Source organism: Prinia subflava, chromosome 14 (genome assembly GCF_021018805.1).
Source record: "Prinia subflava isolate CZ2003 ecotype Zambia chromosome 14, Cam_Psub_1.2, whole genome shotgun sequence".
Taxonomy (NCBI): Eukaryota; Metazoa; Chordata; class Aves; order Passeriformes; family Cisticolidae; genus Prinia; species Prinia subflava.
Genome location: NC_086260.1, coordinates 19,690,799 through 19,712,867, shown reverse-complemented (window position 1 = coordinate 19,712,867; position 22,069 = coordinate 19,690,799). Strand labels below are relative to the sequence as shown.

Below are 22,069 nucleotides of genomic sequence, written 5' to 3'. Positions count from 1 at the left end.
GCCTTTGGTTGTTAAAAATTCTAATTAAGGAAAAACTGAAGAGTTTTTAGAGAAAAGAAGTTGAGAATGCAAAGTCAGAATCTATTCTAAAGATCCAGAATATTTCCTTACCGTGAAATATTTTAAATACTTAGGACTGTTTTACCTACCACAGATTTGGTTTTTTTTTTTTTGAGCCATACATGTAATTAAAATTTAGTGAACAGTAGTTGTTTTATAAATGGTCTATACTTAGTTACTTCTGCAATTCAGGATGTTGCTTTAATTCCAGTGATGTACTGAGAATGGGAACTGCTCCCTCTCAGATAAAAGTGCCCTGATGTGCTCCAGTGTTGGGGGATAAGCAATCTGTAACCATATACAACATCAATAAAAACTGACACCTAATATCAGTAATAAGATACTCCTTTATCAGTAAATATAAAATTTGCTGTTGTATTGGGATATTTGATACAAGTTTCTTATTTTTTAAAACTTACCTTTATCCAAGGTCACATGTGTTTTGTTAGGTGGTGGTACTGAAGAGATCCTGAAATATTTTTTCTTCTGCTGGGTTGTTCAGGTGAAGGGCTTTTATATAAATGTATCCACAGCAGCATTCACTGTGATGCAGGAATTAGGCAATTTTGAACATTCTGTTAACGATGCATTATATTATATATTGGCATTGCAGCAGCAACATTTCAGTAGAGCTGAACTTGATTTAAAGATATAAAAAATAATTACAAAAATATCTATGGCCACTGAAGAAAAGCTGGAGTTAAATTCTCACTGATATCCAAAAATATTTTCTGAACTTATAGACCAGCCACTCTTTAGCTGCTATTTTTGACTGAAGAAAAATGTAGTGCTCTGGTACAAGGATGAACAACTTTGTGTAGCTGTGAGTGGTTATGTACCCACTTGGCTATAAAGTTCCTTCTCCAAAGGAAAGTCTACAAAGAAAGCTGTGGCTGATTCTGTTTGCAGCAATGTAGCTTTGAAGTGTATATTGCTGCATCTGGTATTCTATGCATGCAGAGGTGGAGTTTTTCCATGTTTAAGAGTTGTTTTACACTCTCATATTCAATTACTATTGAATAATAACTAATATTGAAAACTGGTATGCCATTGTGTAATTTCTCAAACTCTTTTCAGTGAAACAGTATCTTTTTGAGGTATTAGAAATGGGAACTTTTAGAACCTGTAGCAATGTCATCTTAAATGTCTGGTTTGATTTTGGCATATTTAAGGAAGAGATGCTCTCAGCTCTAACATTCATGGAGCCAACACAGCACTCAACTACCAATTTTTTCTCTTCAATGCATAGAATCAATTCAAGAACACAGAATGTTTTGGGTCAGAAGGGACCTTGAAGTTCATCCACTTCCACCCCCTGCCATGGGCAAGGACACCTTCCACTAGACCAGTAATTCAAAGCCCCATCCAACCTGGCCTTAAACAGTTCCAAGGATGAAGTGTCTTTCTAATTCTTACATAAATCTTTCAGTAAAAGGTTATCTTTCCACAGCTGCATAGAAGCTATTAAAAAACTGACTTCAGACTGGTGAACCTCAGTTTTGGATCTTAAGTTATGGGGAGACTGAATTCTTTGTGAAAGTAAAACTTTTTTTTTTTCAAATTTGCCATCCAAATCCACAATTTATGCTTTTAAGAGGTAAGCCATGGTTCCTTATCAGCCTGAATTCAGGTAATAATGCATATATTTATCAACCTAAAGAAAGTGAAAATGGTGTAATAGTGCAGAAGTAAGTGTAGAATTTACATTCTGCTTTGCTTTGTAATTTGAAAGGGACTTCTCCAGGTTTAGTAGCAGCTTTTTTGTTTTTGTTTTTGTTTTCAGTTAAGAAAATCTTGATAGAGATTAAGCAACTTGCTCAAGGTCTCAAAAGGAGACACTGACACAGTCAGAGCTGAATACTGAACTCCTGTCTTGTTCTCAACACTTAGGTCACAGGGAAGGTACACTTGCTCTGGTGTTTGGAGGAGTTCCATCCTGGAGTCTCACCCCCTGTTTGCTTCTCCAGCAAGAAATCCCCATCTTCCTTATCTCCTGTAGTTTCCAGTAGGGTCCTCCTTCCTCATGCTAGCAGCAGACACTCCTTCTTATCAATGTTTCTTCTAACAAGAAGTCTAAGTACCTGCCACTGTGTGTGTGTAGGAAGTCGATGCTTTTATTCAGGCTGATGGGTTTCATGCTCAAAAGTATTCATTTCTAATTGAGACCTCAAAAAGATAAGAGTTCAACAAGAATTTGGTGTATTTGCTGTAGAGGTGTTGTCAGACTGGCTCATCCCAAACACTGGTGGGGCTAGGAAGTGGAGAGTGGAGACAAGTGACCTGAAACACCCCTGAATGGTTTGCACAACTACACATGTAATTACTGGATATGTGCATGCATTTACAGTGCTGTAATTGCATGTCTGATGCACTTTTAGTTACCTGTTCATCTGTTAATCTGCTGAAGAGAACAGAAATATTGAACAAAATGAAACATTTCCAATGAGCCATCGTATTTCATGCCCATGCTCACAAAAAGGAAACTGACCTGGGTGCATTGTGAATGTGGGTTTGTGCTTCTGACACAGTAGGTGCTGCTGGTAGGACAGGAGTAACCTCCCTTCTGGGAAGTGACATCCAAGTATTTGTGTACAGGATGTACAGAATGTTCAGCTTCCTTGGGCAATGTTCTCTTTTCAGAACTGTGAGGAGCATGTTCATTGTGTTGTTAGTGATCAACAGGAGTTCTAAATTATTGAAAGTTAACACCTGCCAGGCATTTCAGGGCAGTAACCTGTAACAAGAAGAGGCACATTTCTCTAAATGAATACATTTTCATTCAGAGGGTTATTCACTTAGCCAGCATTAAATGTAATCCTCTTTGAACCTCATGGCCACCTCCTACTCTATTCCTGCCAGTTTTCATCTCCTGAAAAATCATGAATCCAGCATTCAAAAGAATAATAGTTTGGTTAATTCACTGTGTAGTTTTCTGCAAAAAAATACAAGAGGAATTTTATAGAATTAATGCAAAATAGCTCCAAGTCAGTTGCTCCAATATTTACATCATAATTAAAGTATTCTTTTCTTCTTCTTTTTCATTTATTTTTCCTTTTTTTTCCCCTTTTTTTTCCTCTTTTTTTTTTTTTTTTTTTTTTTTTTTAAGATGTAAAGGTGTTTGTCTCTAATACAGCATCGTCACCTAAGTTTATGCTGATTTCATTGTCAGACAAGGCAGATGGCAATGCTGGCCACTGCGATTTGCTGCACACCAGCTTTGCAGAATATAATGGATTGGGACAGTATTCTTTTTGATGTGGTTAATCTCTCTTGTACTTGTCCCTCTCCTGAAAACTGCACTGTGTCAGAGAGCCTTTTGTAGCCAATGGTGACAGGAAGATCAACAGACAGAGGTTGCTCCATTAACCTCTGAAGTAATGAAGTTGCATTGCTGGCAGTCAACACTCACACTGCCAATTTATTATCATTTAAGAGGAAGTGAAACTACTTCAAGCCACTCTGGTGTCCACATTTTGATGAATACCCAGAGCACTAATGTTCTAATGCTAACAATCATGCTAACAATCAGCCTTGAAGGGACCTCTAATGGCATAGGGTGCTGTGGCTGTGTCTTCTTGCTCTTGCAGAATGACCTTCACAGAATCAGCACCAAGGGAACAGGCCAAGTCTAGTTACTTCCATACTGAATATGCAGGTGTAGTTTTGCTGGTAGTTCCACCTGTATCTGTCCATGTGGAAAGGCTGAAATTAGATAAATTATTTGATAACAAATTTGTGTAAACTTTCAAGGGTACTGAATTTAGACCTCCAGATTTATTTAATTCTTCTTTCCCAGGTGCTGCACATTGTTAAGGGTATTACTTTCCCTCTTAGAAACTGACATAACCAAAATCTTGGGAACACGTTTAAACCTTCAATTCATTAAAATCTTGCAGGATTGTCTTGACCTTATAAGATTTTCACGACCAATAGTCAAATCCTGTGAGAACAGCTTTCTGAGGAAGCAATAACACTAGTCTCCCCCACCTCAGCAGTAAAACAGGCTTGTAAAAGAAAACATTGCAAAGCTGGCATGACCATACCCCCATTCTTCCCAAATTCTGCTCCTAGGCATGGTCTTTGGCACATATTTTTTTCCTGCTAAGGGCAGTGTAATTTACATGTCTGGCTTTCCATAAGTAGTGAAAACACTTTTTATATATAAAAAATCCAGGTGGTTTCATAGCCATATCATACATTCCTTTTCTCCCAGGGTGACATAAGTAGTTATTTATCCACAGTATTTGAGAGACACAGAATCAAGGTGGTCAGCTAAGTGCAGTATGTTTCTGCTGGTTCCTTGCAGGATTTCTGATGTATTTGTGTTTGTGCTGTGGGCCCAGTTTTGGCTGCAGATGGGGCTCTGAGCGTTTTCTTCCTGGGACTACTTGATGTATCTCCACTGAAATAATTTGGAAAACTCTGGATGGCTTCTTTCAGTGTCTGGGAAGATAAAGTACTCAGTAAAGCACAGGGAATGTTACCTGCATTGTGTGAAAGAACTTTGTTTATGAAGAGAGTATTCAGCCTTGGCCTTGTGCCCACAGTGTGTGATCACTGTTCCTCCTTGCCTCTCCTGTCAGTAGCCTGAACTGTCCTGCTCTCCCTCTGAACTGCAGCCCTTCCTGCTGCAAAGCACATCCTCTGACTTACTTCCTCCCCCCTGCCTCTGCCTAAGGAAGGTGGCTGCAGCTCCTTGCTGGGGCTTTCCTGTCTGGAGCAGTGATTCTTGCCTGGACTCCTTATCCAATGAGCTCTGCTGAGGGCCAGAGCAGTGGCCACAGGGTTTGGAAAAGCGCCCTGAGCTAGGCTGCTTGCCAGAGCTTGAGACAGACCTGGTGCCAGGATGAGGACCACAAGCATCTCCCACATGTGCCACAAAGCTGCATCCAGCAGTGCAGCCTGCAAAGCTTCATGGGTTTTTTTCCCCCTCCCTCTCTCCCCTGCCGTGACCCATTTTTCTCTTTTGAGACAACAGGTGTCTCAAAACTCTCCCTTTTGTTTTTAGGCAGACAGGTTTGGGAAGGACCCCCTGCCAGGTTCAAGCACAAGGTCGCTTTTGAGCACCTGACTTGACGCATAGTTGTTGGCTTTTTCAGCTGCTCGGGATTGGGAGCTCTGCCCTGGCTGCCACAGGGGTGGTCCCAGAGAGAAACCCACACTGCTGCTGGGGCAGCACATCTGAGGAGCACAGCAAGGGTTCTGGACCCCAACAGCATTGCAGGAAGATGTTTGGGATTTTGGGGGAACAGGCTGGGGAACCTCTGCCGCCTGCGCAGGCGGTGCTGCTGCAGAGCACTCACACTGCCCACGTGTCCTGGACACCGTCAGCAGCTTCTCCAGGACACCTTGCAGAGGGATGGGGAAAGCTGACAAGAATTCCACAGCAATGCTAAAGCCAAGGAAACATGGGCAGTCCTCTGTGGGTTAGTACTGTTACAGCATGCTCTGCCCACTCAACCCCTTCCTTACTCATCCTTACTAGCATTAACAAACCACACGAAAGGCACTGTGTTTGGGACAGAGTAGAGAGACAGAGTCTGTGCTGTTGGGAATTGCAGAAAGATGTTTTTGGCACCATTATCAGATTTTTAGGTGGTGAAAATTTTCATTTAACACAGAATTAGTTTATTTATTGTATCTGTTTTCAAAAAGATGGGATAAAATTAGGCAATTCTGAATTGTAAATTGTAAATCTACAATTTGTTATTAGTTTGCATCTGAATTTTTATGTGATTTAAATATACAGCTCACTGTTCTTAACTTCCCTTCTATGTTTAGCCAAAGTGAACTGCTGAAGAATATGAAATATATTATTTTATTGGCACTGAATCACAAATGAGTCAGTGAACTTTTTTGCACTTACAACTAAAATTGGATTGTAACCTCCAAAAATTTATGACAATTGCTCCTTCTTGTGGCTTGAATGTTGACATATAATTAATTTAGGATTTCTTCTTGAGATTTCCTGTCTAGGTTTGTACCTGTCACAAAAATATCCTTGGAAGTTTATCTAACAGCTGGAACACCACGAGAGTCAATTGAAATTTAGCAGAGATTTACTGGGGCCAACAGGAAGTGCTCAGAGCAGGATGGCATAAATATGGAGAAAGAGCTCTTTTATTTCAGCTGTTTTAAAGGGTCCCAGTACAGGCTGATAGTGGTGTAATGCTGAAAAATACTGACACTGTATCAGCCAGCAGCACCAGCACAGCAAAGGATTCCACAAGCATGGCTTGGCACTTTGTTGAATTATGCACAGAACGGACCTGTGTCTGTTGCCTTCCCTCCATCCCAGCTGCCATGCAGGTTTCAGCTCATTTTTTTTGAGAAACTAGATATATTTAATGGGAATTTCCCACAAAATGGTTTTGAAATCTGTTTTGTTGTTCTGCAGGACTGAAGGAATTCTGAAAATGCAAAATCTATGTTGCAGTGACTTGAGGGACTGGACAGATGTAATTACGTCTAGATAAATTTAAAATGAAGCATATGGAAGAAAAGCAAACCCAAACTCTAAGATTGCATTGTAATTATCAGGATATAATATTAGCTATTACTCTTCAGGATGGAGATGGTGGAATTCTTCAGGATGGAGGCACAGTCCTCTAAAAACTTACCTTTATTTGCAGTAGTAATAAAAAATGGAACCAATGTAATAAATAGTTGGAAAAGACAAAGTTATTTCAACACAAAGCCATTTTTAACCCCTGTACCTATTCAAGGCTTTCTCACATCTTTGCTATTCTACCCATTTCTGATAAACCACTGAGAAAGAAACAAAATCTAAAAAAGAAAAAGGAGATTTAAAATTGTTTCTATGTAAAGAGAAAATATTGTAATATAAATATTCAGTTTGGGAAAGAAATAGAAATATGATAAATTTTTAAAATCATTAAAAATCAGAAGGGGGTGAAGGTGAATTGAGTGGTAAATTTTCCTGCAATTTGGACACTCAGTGAGATGGGCTGGCATTGGTTCTGAATAGAACACGGGCAATACTGATGGGCATCACGGAGCTGTTGGCCAGGCTTGACGTTCTATCTGCAGAGACCACGAGGACAGATGAAACTGGAACTGTGCTAAGTGGTTTGTGGATGTTCTTGGCCTCCTAAGGGTCATTAAATGCCATATTCTGTGTTTAGCAGGAGCCCTGAGCTCTCAGGGCCTCATGCATTGCAGGGAGCCTGGAGGGTTCATTCCCTCTTTCCTTTTGCAGAGGGACAGTGGAAGGTGTGAGTTGTTCCTGACCCACACTTTGAAATTTGGAAGACAGATAAACTAGAAATGATAGTTGGAACAAGCTGCATTTTCTACAATGAGCCTACAAAATCTTCTCTGATCATAACTGTGGTAGTGCCTGATGATGGAAGGTGCATATCTTGGGGAATTAAAAATAAGATTTCGTTTAATGAAGTGAAAGATCCCCAAATATTCTACTGGGAAAAAAAAAATCTGCAGAGGTCACAGGTGATGCTCTTCCTCCTGTGCTCCTTTTTCACATCCCCTGTTTGTGAACTTGTGACTTGCATGAGAAATTACTGTTTGTTTTTTGGTTTTGATGGGCTTTTTTGTTTTTGTATGATTAACCATTGAGTTCTGCTAAAAAGCTATTCCTGGCTTAAACAATAACTTTTGATGATAAAAGAATTGATAAATTATAGTTGGGGTATATTCTAAAAAAAGAGGCTTGTTCAAAAGAACAAGTGGCTTGGATAAATTAATAAAAAGTTAGCTTGGTTTGATCCCTGGAAACGTTTGTAAAACCAAGATTTCCTCATTAAAAAATGCAGTGAAACTACATTCTTTGACTTAATCCTCACATTTTCATAATACAACATGCTGCATTCAGATATGAAATAATGATCCAGTTGTGCTTTATTTGCTGAACCCTGAATCTCCCACATCTTTTTGTCCAAATCCAATGTTCCTTATACAGGACAGGCCACTTTGTCTCACTTCCAGACTATAAAAATATTAATGTAGAGGTGAACCTAGAAGTGGTGACCTATATATCTTTAAGTTCCTATAGAGAATTAGGCAAGATATGCAAGTGTGAGAAAAATCGAGAAAATCAGAATTAAATGGGCTAGATAATTTTGGTTGCATTTAGAGTATTTAATGAGACATTAGGGTATGTTGTCAAATATGGTTTTACCTTCTTGAATTAAGAGAGTTGTTAAAAACAAAGTTTCTGGAAAGTAGCCCTAAAACTATCTTGTCTTTCATGTGGTTGTTTCAATGGGAAAGATTTTTTTATAAGTACCTTTTTAGTTGTTGCTCTCTCTTGGAGGAATGAACAATTTTTGTGCTGCCGTCATTATTTTTATTTTCCAAGTTGTTTCCATTAATTAAGTTCCACTCTGGGCTTTACCTTTTCCTCAGTGAGATTGGAACATTTGTGCGTGCACATCAAGAGTATCTTCTGGGTTTGTTTTGCTGCTTCTAATGAGCAAATTACTGTCCTCAAAACTGCTTTGTGTGAACTGCTCTTCTCATGTTTTATCTTGTTCCAAAACTGCAAGATGCAGGGAAAGTAGAGGGTGATAGTGTCACACCATTTCCAGCTGCTATCCAGTGCCACCACTCAGCAGTGAGTTGGGCAAAGGTTGGCAACAGAGCCTGACAGAGTGGAAAGAGCTCTGCTGCAGAGAATGACATGAAGAAAAAAGTGAGGAGAAATAAAGCTTAAGCAAGTAGAAAATAGAGAGAGAAGTCAGACAAGGTCTGTGCGCAGCTGGAATGGGACATGGAGAGGAGGAAGAAAACAGGTATAGAGAAATAGGTGCTCTCTTGAAAAAAAGGTGCTACTCAGTGTAAATTGTAGTTAGCAATGAATTGTGGTGATTATTCTTGCTCATTAATTTTCTTGTCTGGTTTTGCTAAACAGTTTAATTGCAATGCATCAATTTTGTTTTAATAGTTTCAAATAGAAAATGTCACCATTGTAGTTTTAAATGATTTCATTGTGAAGTTCATGTTTTTAGTTGTAAATGTTTACTTGTCATTTGGCACTTACATGGATGATTTGAGTATCTTTGGAAATCTTGCAGTCTAAGCCTCTGATCTCTCCAGTTCTTACACACCTTATGTTTTTTAGTGTACAGTGATTATTATAAAGATGGTGTTTGAAGATTGGGAGGGAGCAAAATTTTGCTTAATGCTATTTTATCATTTCCCTTTATGTAATACTCATTATCATTGGAATGCTGATAAATGTGGGTCCTCGGTCTGCATGGAATTATATGTGTGTTCCTTTAGTTAAATGAAAACTTCTAAGGTCCCCTTCAGGATAGACTCTTAAGCCTTCTCTTAATATTAAGCATTTTTAAGTCTCACATAGAGTAAAAATGAAAAAATTGAAACATATGCCTGTATGTTTAACAGACCTGGCCCCTAAGTCTTCCCTATCATGCACTGAGAAATGCGTGGGCAGAGCCATAATTGTGGAGAAGCTCATAATATTGGGGCCTAAATTATAAAAATTATTGCATAATTAGACCACACAAGTTAGATTTCAAAATGCTGCGTGTTACTTGGATGGGTATTTAAAAAATAAGTAGCTGGGGAGCATGTATGGTCCTGTTCCCAGTGCCACACACAGTCATTGTAAAGCTTTAGCAGTTTGAAGGGGTTTAAATGGATCCAGCATTGGTCTTCAACAGTCCAAACCTACTAACCTTGCCTTAGTTGTATCTCTTTCTTCTTAATATTAAAAGATGTAACTGTAACATTAGACACCGTTTTTATAATCAGTTTCATACCATGAGCCATGTAAAATAAAAAACATATATTTAGGATCATTAGTATATCGCATGTACTGTAAAACAGGCTTTTTGTGTACAATAGAGCTCTGACTATACTTTGACATATAGATTTATTTTATATTGTTATTACTAATACAATAAACATACCTCACAATGCCTTCCACAGTACAATCAGTATTTAGATATACCTGGTAGGACAACTTCAGTGAGTACTGGGTTATTAACTGACAGAACAAACTAAGGAAATGTCATGTTAATGGTTTATCTAAATTATGAGGTATAGATAGGACATACAGCTGTTGGTACAAATATTCAGATCCACAGAGCAATACCCTGAAGCTCTTTAGTTTATTTGCAGCTTTAGAAGATGAGAAATCTGAGGTGATTGGGAAAGCAGACACAAGCCATGAGATGCCTCTTTGTTGAATTTCTTGTTATTGCTTGGTTAAGGAAAAAATATCACTAGCAAACTTTCAATAACGTACTGGAGTCCTGTGCCTGAAGGACAGCATGCTTATGTCCAGCATTTCTAAGAAGACTTTTTTGCCCTGGCTAAGGATCCACCCTTTTCCTAGAGGCAGAAGTAGGCACACACATAAAGCACCTCAAACCTGCACTCAGCCCTCACCACCTCTCTTCTGCCTGACTCCATCCAGCCTTTGGGTGCATCAAAAGAAGGAGTACAGCCCTTGTGCTCCTCTTCAGTGGCTGGGATCCTTTTGGAGTAGACTTCCTCTCCACAACCACCAAATTTATTAGTATTTACTCTGGTACAACATCTAGTAACCAATATGCTTCTAAAAACAGTGTGGTAGCAGCTACAGTAACTAGAGTTATCCAAGCACAACAGCCAACCAATTTTAGCTATGTTGACTGACTCTGGTAGGATGCATGAAGTAAAACCCAAATTATACTCTCTACAACCAGACAAATATGTATGAGATTTTACGAATTTCATTCTACTCACAAATTATCAGCAAATCTCAAAAGATGGCAGAAAAAAACCCCACCTTCTACAAATTCTAGAATTTTCCCTTATCCAGAGAAAAGCCACAGCTCTGACCTTTCTTGGCTGAGGCAAACTCTTGAAAACAGAAAAGAAATGCTCCTTCACCACTGGTGGCCAAAGAAAAAATGTGCTTTGCCCCTGACATAATTTTCATCCCTCCAGAAGGAGTGGCCAGTCATTTCTATGGATCAGCAAGCTGGAGCTCAGGGAACCCTCAGCTGTGCTGCCAGAGCAGGGAGCTGAGGGCACCCAAAGGGCGACCATACCTGAGCAAAAACCCCTGGAAAAAACACAGGGGACAGCACCAGGGAAATGCCTGTGCTGCAGACATAAAGCACAAAAGATTGCCAAAGCCTCCCCTCCTTCAGCCTTGACCTGTTTTTATCCTGCTCTGCACATTTCACCTCTTACATAAGCTTTGGCTCATCTGGGGAGGAGGGCAGAGGCAGCACGTAACAGGCTCCAGGGAGAGACAAATGTTTCAGATGCACAAGTGTTCAGCCAACTCGTCCTTTGCTCCATATCTACAGACTGGTAGCTCTTGGCAGAGATTAATCTGCAGATGAATCATAAAACCTGAGACCACAACACAGTTTTGAGAGGCAAACAGAGCCCTCACAGCTGAGGGACGATAAGCATCCTCATCAAAGTGCAATAGAAACATTGCACTATTGCCTGCAAAACTGTGGTCCACAAAGAGATTAGAAGGTGTATTCTTCTGCGTATTAGGGTTTAGAAGTGAAATCTACTCCTCATTATGTCTTGAATACCTCCTTTCGGTAATTAATCTTTCTTGTCCATTTCACAATTCAGTTTAAAAATCTGAATTAAATGTATATTTTATCTTAAAGAAACAGAAAAAAATATATAGTGGGGAGTTGATATGTAAATAAGTGGATGCTCATAAGTGAAGCTTATCCCAGCTGAGATCTTTTTGGGTTTGTTTTTTTCTGGTTTCATTTTGCAGTGAATATCTAGCAACAAAGATTTCTCTCTCCAGTGAAAATTTTCTCTTTTAAGAGAAAACAGCATCTTGAGGTTTCCTGTCTCTTTTTTTTTTTCTTCTTCTTAATTAAACAAAACATGTAGCAAGTTGCAATTAAATTTCAGTTAACAAAGCGCAAAAATACACCCACCCTCCATCTGCCAAAAGTAAATAGTTTGAAAAGTAATTTCACATCCCTGACAATGACGACTGTGTTTATGACATATTTCTGGTTCCGTATTCCACTCTCCTATCGCTGCCAGCTTGCATGCAGTATTTAGAAATAAACCAGAAACACATTGAACTTGCTGAACTAGATGTTGCCAAACTGCAGCTCTAATGGGCTTAGTGACCACAACCTACAGGGGCCAGAATGTGTCAACAGCAAAAGGGCCAACCTCAATCACTGTCTGTGCTTTTACAAAGTTGTTACATGTTTAATTCTTTGCAGCTTAGTTCTCCTGCTGTTTTGGCTGCTCCAAACCAAGGCTCATATATTGCAGCAGCCCTCTCTACCTCGTATAATGCCACAAAGGTCCCAGCAGGAGACCTTTCAGTGGAGCAGACAAGCCACAGGCGAGGGCAAACAGGGCATCACAACTTCCTAATAAGATGACTTATTAGACTGGGGGCTTGACACAGCGTTTATTTAACCACTTCTTTTCCCAGCACCAGGCACGGCGCTCTGTGCGCGCTCGGGGCTCCGCCGGCGCTGCGCGGGTTCTCTGCCCAGTGCGCTCCCACCGCGTCCCGAGCAGGGCGCGGGGCGGGGGACAGCTCTGTCTCCACGCCGCTGCAGTAACTTGGCGCTCGGCGGCACATTTGCAGCAGCAGGGTCTCCGCTCGGCGGCAGGGCCGGCTCCGGGCCGGCAGAGCGCGGGTTAAGCGCGGCCGTGCCGGCGTTTCCTGCCCGCACTTGCCGTGGCCCGAGGCGGTGCCGCCACCGGAGCCGGGCGAGCCGCGCCGGGCCAGGTGGCGGGCAGGCACACCGTGTTATTAGGCAGCACCAAACGCGAAACCTTGATCTTCAAAAAAACCTAAAAAAGGCCCCTAATTAATCCCGCGCATGAGAATAAATGGCATTCCACATCAGTCGGGATGGAAAAGGCACCTTCCAATTTCCAAGTGATCCCTGCTATCGACGGCTTTCAGGATCACGTTGGGAGCGTCGCTGTTTGAGGCACTTAAACCCAAGAATCCTTCTTTTCTTGTCATTTCAATTCGATTTAAATAATGACTACAAGAAGTAACAACGGTCTCGATGTGCGGTATCTTTAGAAGTCAGAAAGGTCTTGCCAAAGAACTCCGTGCCCTGTGCTGCTGAATCCCAGCCGCCCCCCGTGCGGCTCCGGGCTCTCCGATCGATGGAGAAAAACACTTCCATCATCTTCACTCCAGCTCAGCCCATTGAAAAGTCCTGCTCTGAAGCCATCCTTAAAGCTCCTTATAACCCTCTTTGTAGTTCAGTGTCCAAGTGACAGACTGAAGGATATGTACTGAGTTTTCTCATATTTCTGAAGAGCTTTGACTGGGATAGGACTTGTTTTCTGAAAAGAAAAAGGTTCTAAGAAAAAAATAGCTATCTTTTAACTCATGTAGCAATTGTCTAATTTTGATTTATTAACACTCCCAGGAGAAAAGGCATCCTTGTCCAAATAGTCTCAAGGTTCATAAACCTAATCTAATTTTATGATATAATTGTACAGTAGTTTTGAAGGACTCTTACTGTCTAGAGGGCTTGAATCCATTTGATTTTATTCATCCCAATGGTATCTGCTTTTATCCCTAAGTAAGATTAACAATTCTGGCATTACAGCAATATGGAAAGTTCATCACATTCGTGCAGTGATTCTACCAGCAGCTGCAGATCCTTCTGAAGTTTACTGTGTAATGAATTGAAAACATAAATAGCAACAAATGGGATAAATAATTTCTTTGCCAAAATTGGAGCAAAGTTAATTCTGTCTTTATAAATAACTTTTTATGCTTGTGGGTTTTTTTGGTGGTTTTTTTTTTTTTTTTGGTGAACCTTTCAATATTTAATTAAATCACACAGTTTCTGGATCTTTATTTTAGATATGTTTTACTTATGTATTTATAATTTTGAAACTTTTTTTGTAAGTAGCTATAAACCATTGAAAAAATAAAGAGAAAAACGGTTTTAGTTTTACAATGTAGCTAAGAAGATATTTTCTAACATCTAAGAAATAGACCTCAGAGTTGCTTATTCAATATCAAGAGTTATCATTACCAGGGATATTTCACATTATTATAAAAGAGGGATTTGTTATTGGGATGTTGTAAACTAGGTCTGAGCTCTTTATTTTCTGAAACGAGTAGAGCAAGACACCTTTTGCTGAGGTGAACCTGAATGTTGTCAGACAGTTGCAGATCTCCCAGGTAACATTTCCTTAAGAGGAGTTTTTAAGAATGACAAAAATTTGTTCTCCTCCAAGCAGGGTGTTTACTTTCTGTGTCCAGTGTTCTCCAGATAATGTGCAGTGCTGCACTTACCTTTTGAATCAAGAAACTTCCTTGAGCATTACTTTAACCTGTGGGCTTTATTGATTTGACATGTAAAAAAATTGTATGGCAAAACTTTGGTTATTATAACTAGATCTAAACAAGAAAGACTAACATCAGTTTTGACAACAAACAAAACCAGTTTTTGTTCTATCAGTTATGTTTAAGAGATTCCAATTTCAAACCAAACACAACTTGTGGTTATTCTGTCAGATATTTATATAGCCACTGGGGCGCCATAGTTATGCACCGCATACATCATTGTATTTTTAAAATGTACTTAATGAACATTTTTTCTTTTCTGGTAACTACTTCATTGCCTTAAATGAATGCATTCCAATAGAATTTGTAACAAATGAGCACTTTGTGTTTGCATTAATGCCAAACACGTTTAACAAATTTTTAACAAGGAACACTGGCAAAAAGCCAAACTCCTAGAGGGACACTGAAGGAATGCTATAAATTTAAACTAGATTTTACCTTTTCACTCTGCTCAACAAGTGTCTTAGGTGTCTTTGGCATCTCAGCATTGAAAATTTTCTACGTAGGTTGGATACAAATTTATGCCTTAATTATTTTTCTTCTTGGCCCTCCTCATCAGAGATTTCCATGTCGATATAACAGGCTTTAACAGGTTACTGTGTTCTTCAGAATGTGAGAAGTGGGTTTTCTTTCTTTCCTCAAGAGTTAGGCCAGGAGGAAGTAGAAAAACCAGTATTTATTGTTGGGGCTGTAGTGACAGGGAGGTTCAAACAGCACATATCATGCCATTGTCACCTCCTGTGTCAAGGGGCCTTTGCAGTGGCGAGGGCTCCAGTAGATCTGTGCTACCCAGTTTTGTTGCTTGTGCTGAGTTGCAAATATCTGAGCTGTGACTGTGTTTGCAACTGCACTTCAGGGCCAGGGGAAAGCAGCCCATAGTGCTCCCACTGGCCTGAGCTCTGACACAGCTCACACAGAAGCCACAAACAGATTTTTGGCTGAATCAAACTTCTGGGGGGTTTTTCAGTTGTTAAGTTATGCCCACATGGTACATGTCAGTACAGACTTTGGGAATCACCTACTCTGTAATACATGTTCGTATAAAAAGTGTTACAAGTAGCTCCACAAACCACATGCTTGCTCTTTACTTGTAACTTAATATATTAATTTAATTTTTACTGTGTTATTTCAGTTTTAATCAAATGCAGGAACTGAAAAATAATAATACTTAGCACTCATCCAGGACTCTTAAGGCACATTACAAACATTAAGCCTTGCAAATTCCTGTGAGGAGCCTGATGTTACGCCTGCTGTAGCAAAGAGCAAGTTAAGCACAGAAAAAATGAAATCACTTTTTCCTTAGTCCCACAATAGGCTGGTGGCAGGGATAGAATTTAGAGTGTCAGAACTTTGTCTTTGTTAATGGAGTCACTCTTTTCATGGTTTTCCACAAAGGTAAAAATTGAGAATGCTTTTTTTTCTCCTTCCTATAATTTACATTATGTTGTTGCAAGAGGCACAGGCAAATCCCAGGACATCACTTGAGAAAGACTTTATGAGTTATAGCCTTATTCCAGTCTAGTTACTTGTTTCCAGAAAATGAAATAATTTCCCATCATTTGTTGGTACTGTGATTGCAGTAATGATGAATAAGTCTGGAGAAGGAAACTGAGGAATTCATCGTGACAGATTTTTCAAGGATGTCACATGCTAAGTACAGAGGCCTTGTCATAGAATAGGGAGCAGAAATAGCCCTCACAGGTTTTCATTAATGATATCCTTCTCTACTAACATTTGGTTAGATACCAGTTCCCTGCAATAAAGTGTCTATTCCCTCTCTTTCTTACTCACTAATTACCATATCAGTTGTTGGCCTTTTATGTAGGTACCATGTGTAACAGGTTAGGAGAGGGCAATTTAAGCCTATGTGAATGGGTATCTGTTTTTGTATCTGGGTGCTTGTTGCAAACATTTGGAAAGCATATGGAGCATAATGGACATTAACCCAGATGTCAAAAATAGCCTGCATTTTACTACTGTTATTAAACAGTTTCCCCTTTAACCCCTTTGTGTTTACCCACCCTCTCCAGCTTGTTTCTGCAAATCACTGCTGAGAGGAAAGGATTGGAGCTAAAAAGTACTAATCAGGCAGGTGTCTTTATCCAAAGGAAAAACAATCTGAACAAATATTTGTGGGCTACTACACTGTTATATCTTCACATCCTTCTGCTGTTTTCATTGATCGGTATCTAACGGATTGACAGAGGTGCCAGACTCATAAGATGTTAATTTCAGCTGGAGCACTGCTGAATTCAGGCCCAATGCATGTTACCAAACTTTATTTCTGTTTTAGAGGTTCAGTGACTTTTACCAAGTACAGCATTGAAGAAACAAATATAAATTTAATTTACTCAACCTCAGTTGGAATTTGACAGCAATATCCTTTAAAATATTTATTCGACTTACTTGAGAAATACTTTGCATTTCCTACCTGTGGTGAACAAGTTTTTGTTACACTTCCAATACATATATGGTTTCCTGATGAATGGGTGGGTTGATTAAGTGGGTGAGGTTTATTTGGGGGCTTTCGTTCTTAGTAAAACCCCAATGAAAATCTGAGGAGCAGGCTGGAGAGGGAGTGCATTTTGTGCTTTGCTGCTGCTTTCCAATCCTCAGATTCAACACTTTATTCTGGATTCTTATTTTTTCCAAGCATAAAAGTGTTAATTGCAGAGGAACTCCAGCTTGTAAAATAGCAACTACATTAAAATTTTCTGTGATTACATTTTAGTTTAAAAACCTTGGCATTACTGTGCTGCAGTTTCTGGAATGTGCTCTCCTCATTAATTTATAGGTGTGATTCCTCTGCCCCAGTATCTCTTTGAATGGTGATTAAGAAATTCTCAGCACACAAAAGAATGGGAGCTATGCACAGTTCACCAAACGTAATGCATGCACTGACTTACAGTTTTCATAAAAAGTTTGCAACGATTTTATGTGCCAGAAGTAGTAACATGATCTACTTTAGGAACTCCCTGGCTTTCCAGCTCTGCAGAAGTCATTTTTAGACTGTTCAAGGGCCAGATCCAAAACTTGTTAAAATCGGTGGGAACCTTTCCACATTTCAGTGGGCTTTGGATTAGTCCCTAAGTGTTTTAACCAGAAGAATTGTACCAACTTCTCACTGCAAAAGGAAAACTATTATTCTAAGTTTGTATGGTATAAACTGTTATGTGTGCTTTCCAGCAAGATGTGAACTTGAAAATAGGGATTTAAAATAATATGATCATTTATTCTGTAAACAGTGTTTCACTTTACTCACAGAATAATTTATCTGATAAGTACTAGATTCTGAAATTTTAAAGGGGAATTTTAGTCAAGTAGTTCTATTTAAAAAACAAAACTTTTCAGCTGTATACAAAACCCTAAGCATTGTACGGCTAATTCTTTTTCATAAGATTGGATGTTTTGGAAACTTTTAAGGTTACATAAATGGAAGGGCAATAATGGAGAATCCCATACATAATGCATTTCACATTTTCTAGAGACAAAGTCGGTGGATAAATGAACATCTGCCCTCTAAAGGAATAATTTAATTCCTCCCACTCATCTGATATACAGATAATGTGAATAAGACCAATTCACTGCTCTCTGTTCAAGAATATTGTGCTGTTTGCTTGGAGTACAATTAAAGTAGCAAAAAAATCATTGAGGCCTCACTCTGTAGTCACAATCAGAGTCTCATCCAAAGTGGGTGGAAGGCAGGAAGATTCTTCCCGCTGGCTGAGCTGTGCTGACCCAGCTCCCTCATGTAGTCCCCTGGGTTTCGGCAGTGCCAGCCAAGCCAGGCAGAGCACCTGAGATTAGTGGGTGTGTGGCTGAAAACCTCCTAACACATTGCTGTGTGTTCTAACTTCTGCAAATCTGAGCTCTTGTATCCATAAAACCTTTCTCAACTGTTCTGCAAATCAAAGTGAACTTAAAGTGCTTAAAATATGACAGGAAAACGGTGCTTCAATTTTGGAAGGCTGGTATAGGTACGACACATTCCCACCTGCCATGGAACTGAGTGAAAATAAATGAATGATTCCCTTGGTTCCCACAGAAAAATATTTAATTTTGTTAATAGCATTTCCCTTTAAAAGTTACATTGCTTATAGACAAGATCAGAAAACTCCCTGCTTACAGAATCACAAGCACAACAGAATTTGACATCTTAGAAGTCTAAAATATTTCCTATATAGGGGGAATCGTGTCATACAAATCAGCAATAAAATTAACTGCCTCCTTATGAATGCAAGTGAGTTCAAACTGAATTTAAATGCCTTACTTAATCCTCAGCCCCTAGAAAAGGACTATCTCCACTCATATGTATGAGAATCTTGATTAGATGAGAACTAAGATGTTCTGGATGTTACAGTCATGTTGTTAATTGGAATATTTTTTCCCTTGTTACAGTTGTCAGAGGAACTAGTGAAAAAGGAAGAAAAAACTGTAGCACTGGAAGGTAACAATGATAATCTATTGCATTGGATCTCCAAACATGACCATGATATTCTGGAGAAGATCACAGATGCAGAAAATGAATGCTAAGGTTGATATCTATTGAAATGCTGCATTAATTAGCATTTTCTCCATTATTTCTTGTAGTCTATTGTGAAATTAGATACTTTGGAAAATAATGAAGGAGACTCAAGCAGAAACTTTAAGAGCTTCATTTCTGTCTTTACTGGGTCTTGTGAGTTACTCTGTTTTTACAAAGAAACCATCTGTTCAGAATATAATTGTTTCATGAAGTTCAGTTAAAGAGGTTATTTAGCTAATTTTTGGTAAATTAAATTAATTTTGATTTTAATAGGTAATTCAGATTCCCTTAGATATGGTATCTGCATTTGCTGATTTTACCTAGTCTGTTCTAAAGTATCACTTCTATTTTGCACTAGATTATCAAAGAGATATTAGTAAAATGCTATATAAGGGTGTTGGCATTAACTTTACCCCCAGTTAGATACAGGCTTTTCCAAAAAATAAAATCAAGCCGTTACCCTCCTCTGTTTTCTTTTATCTACTGATAAAATAATATAAATTAAAACCAAACCAAAACCAAATATTGATACTATAACCGGTATTAAGCTCTGGGCCAGGTTGGAAATGAAATCAATTTTTGGTACTAATAACTGATGACAAAGTTTTATGAAAATATGGTGTGTGTCTCTGACAATGCATAGGACATCTAATTTGAACATAAATATATGATTATATACAAGATGTATCTATTCCTGGATGGTAAAAGCTTGAGGTGTATATAAATACGTATGTGTGTAAATATATGGACATGTACACAAGGATGTATCAACCTTTTACCATCCAAATGCATACATGTTTTCAACAATAAAAGCTGGGACTCTTAAAGAAACAAAGAAAAACAAAGATAATATTGCTGTGAATACAGTATATGCACTAGGTCTCCTGTAAATGTGGAACTGTTTGTTATTGTTCTCTGCATTGGAAAACAGTCTCCAACATGGACCCCAATGAATCTTAGATGTTAAAGAAAATACCAATGAACAAACAGCACTTGAAGGCTGTTTGTGTCAACAAAATGTGTCTAGTAAAATAAATTTAAAGCACATGCAAGGGAAAATAAAAATGTGAAGTCATTACATTCAGTAAGAGACTCTTAACTGACAGTCAGATCTCTATCACTTCTCAAGGAGAGGTTCCTTCTGACTCCACAAACATTTTCAGTCAGTCTGGAAAACATGTGCAAATGTTGGGCTGTTTTGTTGAGGCATCTTTTTGTCCATGGAAGAAATGCTTCCATGCTGATGGCAGTGGAAATAGAATATTTGCATTTTTAAAGGACAAACAATAAATTTAAGCATGGGTGGCCTTAATCCTTAGTAGTTTTTCTTTGCTGCTGTTAAAAAAAAAAAAAGAAAAAGAAAAAAATCTAAATGGATACTCCTAAAGTCTTGCACTGAATTTAGAAAAATTATTTTTTGAACCTGTGGTGCAATTAACCCTAAACATCCTACATGAGCCATACATAGTAATCCCCTTACAATTATTGTCTAGAGATGATATTTTATTTGTATCATGATCCTCGGTGCAATCAAAGAGCAATTTATTTGAGCAGGAGTCCTGCTGGATGTTACTGTCTTCAGTAAATAGAATAAAATGTATAGAATTAGCATAGCATAGATAATCCGAATTTCATTCATGTTTAAAAAGTTTGTCCTTTAACTATCAATGGCATTTTAGATCTTTGTTTTTGAAACAGCAAAGCTTTTGGGAGTATATTTAGCACATATGACAAATGTTGCACTTGGAAACTCAGACAACAAAACTGGTTTCTCAAATTTGTTGTCGCAGTAGGGGACAATCGTCTGTGTCTCTTACAATCAGGTCTTTACCTTAACTCTGCAACCGAATACTTGAAGTAGGATATAAACTAGGGGGGAAATAGGGTCACAGATACAAAGCTGTATAGTTAGATATTTATATGTATGTGCCAATTTTGTCACAGATATTATTTTAGGGGCACTTTTGCCCCACTCATGTTGGTATGAGTATTGATCTAAACTTTTATCAGGGCCTAAAATTTAGCCCCTAAAGAGGAAAAACTTGTCTAACATTGATTTTTTCTTTCTTGCTTTGATTTTTTTTCTCCTTCTTTTCATTTCATGTGATGTTTGGAAAAAATCTTTTCATATCCTAAAACAGAATCTCGGGGTTTACAATAAACACTGTGATGTTGGGAAATATTTTATTTGAGCAATGCTTGGTAGATTTCTTTTTCCCCCTTCTGAGTGTAATGAAGCAAACCAACCTTTGCTTAACATTTAAGATAATGGTTATTATTTTCAAGTGAGATCAGTCTCGTACTGCACATTCTTTCTTTCATTTAAATGTCCAGTATGAATTTTGTATTTAATGAATTTTTGTGTATCCAGTATGCACGTACCTGCACATTGACTTTCATTTGAAAGTGGGTGTCAATTTCCTTTTCAAACAGTGTTTATGAAAAGACCTCAGATGTGTTGACACAAATTATATCCTCAAAGTTTCTTTTGTGTGTGTAGGGTGACATTTGAATGTGATGTTCTGCAGCAATGGGTCAGTATCCCCTATTTACCTTAGATCCTCATTTGATAGTGCTTCTTGTAATAATTTTTTCAAGTGAGTGGCATGTTCTGGATTGTGATATTGATATATGGTTAAGGACATTGATATGAAACTAAGGAATTCCTAGAAATTACCAGTGGGCATGTATTAGACAGTCATTGTAATTTAATGTCTTGTAGAAGTGTAAAGTACCAAGGTATTTAGAGTTCATAACATTGTTATCATGTGTATGGAAAGTATTTAGTGTTGACCAGCTTGTTTATTTTCATCAAATAAACTTTGTTTCTTTCTGAAATCAGTGTTGTGTCATTAAAAGCAGGTTTAATGACTGTAGGAAAATGTGTGAGAGATGTTTTCCACATGGTAAATGGATCACACTCCTTATTTCTCTAATTGCTACCATTCAAAGTAATTTATCTTCCTGTTGTTACTATCACATAAACTGTTTAAGAAAGCATGAAAAGGAAAATGTCTCGTAGGCCCGACTCCCAGAAATGCTTACAACAGCTTTACTAAAGTGAGGAACCATTTTCTGGATTGGGCTCTTAGAGAGCAATATGCTTTTGAGTGGGTTTCTAAAACATAATATTCTTGTGTGACCCTGTGTAATTGCAT

At 38.5% G+C, this 22,069-nt stretch overlaps 1 long non-coding RNA gene across 1 annotated transcript in view; it reads left to right on the top strand.

The window, feature by feature from the left end:
• Positions 1-21,742, top strand: part of LOC134558089 (uncharacterized) — a 110,584-nt gene extending 88,842 nt beyond the window's left edge. Inside the window, exon 3 of the long non-coding RNA XR_010082281.1 lies at positions 18,785-21,742. This is a non-coding gene — a long non-coding RNA (uncharacterized LOC134558089). The remainder of the gene's footprint in view (positions 1-18,784) is intronic.
• The last annotated feature ends 327 nt before the right edge of the window (positions 21,743-22,069 follow it).